General features: G+C 40.3%; 1 pseudogene; it reads left to right on the top strand.

Moving 5' to 3' along the window:
- LOC125869957 (uncharacterized) lies at positions 1-1,691 on the top strand (annotated as a pseudogene).
- Positions 1,692-5,038: the final 3,347 nt, after the last annotated feature.

The raw sequence follows: 5,038 nt of genomic DNA on the forward strand, positions 1-5,038 counted from the left end.
ATGCCTCCACGAAGAGCAGTCAGAGTTCGTCCAGCTATGAAGAGTGTTGAGGAACAAGAGCTACCAAGTGCCGTGGAAGTGCAAACCCAAGAGGAGATCAAATATGCAGATTTTCGTGAAGCTATCCGGATGTTAAGTCAAGTTGCAACCTTCTATGTTGGGCAGGGAGATAATCAACATGAAGTGGTTGATACTTCAACGATCCGTGAACTCTTAAGGATGAACCCACTAAGCTTTATAGGTTCAAGTATTAGTGAGAATCCGGAGAACTTCATTGAGAAGATTAAAAGGGTATTTGATGTGATGCATGTTGCTGAGTCGGAGCTAGCTGCATACCAATAAGGCTGAGGATGCGCCAATAGTGAGTTGGGTTGTGTTTGAGAGTGCTCTCATGGGGTTGTGTTTGAGAGTGCTCTCGTGAGTTGCGAGAGGCAAAGATAAAAGAGTTTCTCACCCTTAATTCGGAGTCTATGAGTGTTCATGAGTACAATCTGAAGTTCACACAACTTTCCCGCTATGATCCGGAGATGGTTGCGGACATGAGGAGTATAATGAGTTTATATGTTGCTGGGTTGTCTCATCAGTCAAGCAAGGAAGGCAAGACAGCTATGCTAATAGGGGATATTGACCTAGCAAGATTTATGATTCATTTACAACAAGTTGAAGAGGATAAGTTGAAGGATAGAGAAAAGTTTAATGATAAGAGGGCTAAGATAGTAGGGGAAGAGTTCAGGCAGCAAAAAAATGATGCCAATCAGTCATCCCTCCCACAGAAACAGAAGGGACCTGCTCCACCATCTGCTAGTGCACTTGCACCTGAGAACAAAAATGGGTACAATAGAAATTCCTATAGTTTCAGGGCTAGACTTGCATATCCTCAAGGCAAAAAGTGCCAAGGGGTAGTAAGCCTCCTGCTTGCGCCAAGTGTGGTAGGAACCACTCAGGTATTTGTCGTGAGGGCTCCATTGGTTGTTTCAAGTGTGGTCAGAGTGGACATTTCATGCGAGAGTGTCCAAAGAACATGCAAGGTAGTGGAAATCTGAGCAATAGGGCCCAAGCTTCATCAGTTGCTCCCCTAGACAGGATGGCACCTAGAGGAGCTACTTCTAGTACAGGCGGAGGAGCAAACCGCCTCTATGCAATCACCTATCGCCAAGAGCAAGAGGATTCGCCAGATGTTGTCACTGGTATAATTCGAGTGTTTGACTTTGCTGTTTATGCTTTAATAGACCCAAGAGCGAATTTATCTTTTGAAATTCCATAGGTTGCTATGAACTTTGATGTTATACCTAAGCAACCTAGTGAGCCAGTCATAGAGTGGAGTAGTAGTTCAGTTGTGCCTAACGGTCGTTTCCTTTTGTATCTCAAGGCGAGAAAGTTAGTTTCGAAGGGTTGTATCTATCACTTAGTCTGAGTTAATGACTATAGTGTTGAGATACCTCCTTTTTAGTTAGTTCCTATAGTAAGAGAGTTTCCAAAACTTTTTCCTGATGATCTACCCGGAATTCCTCCTGAGAGAGAAATAGACTTTGGTAAGACATCATTCCAGATATTTGTCCTATCTCTTTTTCGCCTTTCAGAATGGCACAAATAGAGTTGAAGAGTTGAAAGAGCAGTTAAAGGGATCTGTTAGATACGGGTTTTATTTGACCAAGTTGACTCGAAAGAACAACGAATTTTCAACGGTTTGAAGCATGTGAGGAAGACTTTCATGAATGAAAAGACGAATTGACTACCGCCCAGTTGTAATATTTGGTTCTTGAGTACATACTGAGTATCTAAATCTAAAATGGATATGAGATCAATAGTTGAGTTTAGGTGAATCGGGGTGTAATGTGATGAGCTAGAGTTGGCTGTTGTACTTTTGCTTCGCAGATATGGCGTTATTGTTGTATGATATTCATGTGGGTGTGTTCGCTTAAAATGAGCTTAGTCTCAGATAGAGAGAGATAGTGGTTAAAGCACTCAAAGATGATGACATGAGTTTTCTTTATCACCCTAGTAAGGTTAATGTTGTTCTTGATTCTTTAGCAAAGTTGTCTATAGGTAGCACCACCCATATTGGAGAAGGAAAGGGAGAGTTAGCAAAAGATGTGCACAGACTTGCACGCCTAGGAGTCAGACTTATAGATTTCACAGAAGGAGGAATAGAAGTGACGAGCGAGGCCGAGTTATCACTAGTGTCATAACTACTGGTTCCTGATGATTTAAGTGTAGTTCCAATTATGGTTGTGAAGCTTGTGGAATGATCTTTCCAACGCCGCCAAAGTTAGATGATTCCGAGTTCGTATGAGTGAGTTATTCCCTTTGGAAATTGGGCAGTTGGCAGGGAAGTCCGTCTGGAAAATTGTAAGGTTATTTTGGTCTCTTCCCTAACCAATTCTTTTGGTTATTTAAAGGATCCAAGCTGATTTTTAGATCAGTTTTTCCCTTTTTTAAAGAGTGAGAGTGAGACATAGGGTTCTTGAGAGAAGAGGAGAAGAAGAGGAGAAAAGAGAAGAAGAAGAAAAGATTCGTCAAGATCGTCGTGGATTTCGTCGAGGGTGATCCCTATTAAGGTATGTGAGTTCATAGCGTTTGGGTTGGTTCTTTCCCCCACACGCCAAACTCGTTTTATTTCGAGAAAAGATTGAGTATGTTTGTTAAAGTTGTTGGTTGTATTTATTGATGTTATTGGTTGAGATTGTGTTGAAGTTCTTGTTGATTTGGAAATAATTTCCGGTTGTGTTTTGAGTTGAAAACAATTGTTTGTTGAGGGGTTTATGATTCTAAGTGTATAGGGGCTGGAACCATTGAGGTTAAGGAGGTTTAGAGTTGGAAAATGAAGAAGAAGAGTCGGATATTTTGGGGAAAAGGCTGGGTCGTCGCGCCAGCCAGCGCTCCCCAACAGGGGTTCTGAGGTTTTACCCCTGGCGTGGCACGTCTCTCAGAGTGCCAGCAGGCTCCTTATGAGCTTCAAGGGCTGGCGCTCCGCGCCTTGCAGAGCGCCAAGGACGCCAAGTTTCCCCAATCTTTTCACACTTTCTCATGCATGTTTCTTGACATTGTACCTATGTTTCATAGTTATTTCCAACACTCCAAGGTACGTTAAAATGTCAAGAACCCATCCATAAACATGTGATCATATACCTTGAATCCATATTCCAATTCAAGGAAAGTTAGTTTCCAAGTCAAGTGAAGTTAAGAGTTGAGTCTAGAAGTTTAAGAAGTAAGTCGAAGCAAGTCTTTATGTTTTTCCAAGAGTCTTCATTGAACGTTTTAACTTCTTTTTAAGGCTCAAGTTCCAAGTTAAGTATAGAGTTTCAAGTCAATTAAAGAGTATCAAGTTTCTAGTTAAGTCAACAGTTTTCAATTAAGTCAAGAGTTTCAAGATAAGTCAAGAGTCAAAAGTTGAGTTCATTTCTCAAAAGTTATTAGGGAACTAAGTATTTCCCAAAGAATTTTATAAATGTTTTCACATTTAAGATGAGAGGAAACTGAGATTTCCAAAAGAGTTTTGAGAAGTTTGAGTACTATCTCTTTTTGAGAAAAGATGAGTTTTACAAAAGAGTTTCAAAAAATATGATTAGTCTGACAAATCAAGTATGTCATCAATGTTTAAATAGTATGGTCTCTAGATATACCATCAAATTTTAAGCAGTATGAATATCCCGAGTCATCAATGATCATATTAAAATATGGTTTTGAGATGTTCGTTTTAGAAAGAGTTTTTAGGAGCCTTTGGGCTAAGTTTTGAGTAATTATCTCAACTAAAGAAAGATGTGTTTAAAACACTACTGAGCTAAAGTATTTTTGGGAGTAGTCTTGAGCACCAAATTGGGGACACGAGTTCATATTAACTCAACTCTCCATAAGAACCATGTAGCCAAACATGGGATTTCTCGGATAATACTTTTTAGATGATCACGAAAGTTAAGCTAGTGGATCCATTAAGCAAAAGTTAAAGTAAGGTCCTATATCACGGCAAGGTATAGGATGGTCCTTGGGCAACGTGAGGTAAAACGTTGTATCACTACTTATACATAAAGTGGCAGTTGTCGGTTAGAGAACTCCCACAGTAGAAATTGCATGGTTCCTCGAAGGGTTCTGCATAGTATGGATGGGAGTATGGGACTTCATTCATGCATTGCACAAGTAGACTCTTGAGAGGAAATATGGTATTTTCATGATACTATAAATATGATTTTTATGTCATGTTTTAAATAGTTTTACAAGCTTTATATATTGCATGTGTCTTATTACTTTATATCGAGTTCAGTTACTCGTGAGTTAAGCAGAGCCAAGGTAAGTGCTCTTGTGTATCCCTTTCAAGATTAAGTTGTTGCTTAGCGGTCCAGCTCGCATACTCGTACATTCTATGTACTGATATCAGTTGGCCTGCATCTTGTTATGATGCAGACGCAGGTACCCGGGATCAGCATCCAACGCGTCGTTAATCCAGTTGAGCACTCTAGAGTCAGTGGTGAGCCTCTTTGCTTTCCGGAGGACACAGTTATTTTAGGTTCTTAAGTTTTGTTTTGTTAGGATGTTGCGGGGTCTGTCCCAACATCTATCTCAGTATTTTAGAGGCTTCATAGATAGTCAGTCAGTTAGTTTTGAGTCTCTCATCTATGTATATATGTAAATATTCTATTTTGAGACTCGAGTTTCATTTTTGGCCAGATTTTATTAGTTAGGTTGGTTTATAACCTTTCATTACATTGAGTTATTCTGTTGAGTTAGGTTTCCGCTGAGTTAAGTAAGCCAGGCCAAGGGTTCGCTTGGGGTCAGCAATGGTCTTCGAATGCCAGCCACGTCCAGAGTATAGGCTCGGGGCGTGACAAACTTTGTATCAGAGCACAGAGTTCAAGAGTCCTAGGGAGTCTATGAAGCCGTGTCTGTAGAGTCCTAGTTATCGGTATGAAGCGCGCCACATCTATAATTAGGAGGCCGCAACATTTAGGAAGATTTCTCACTTCTTTCACATTCATCTCGTCCGTTAGAGTTAATCTCTAAAAAGTTTCTTTCTAATTCTTGCTTGCGCGTGTTTTAGAGGATC

The sequence above is a fragment of the Solanum stenotomum genome, chromosome 7, assembly GCF_019186545.1.
Source record: "Solanum stenotomum isolate F172 chromosome 7, ASM1918654v1, whole genome shotgun sequence".
NCBI classification, from domain to species: domain Eukaryota; kingdom Viridiplantae; phylum Streptophyta; class Magnoliopsida; order Solanales; family Solanaceae; genus Solanum; species Solanum stenotomum.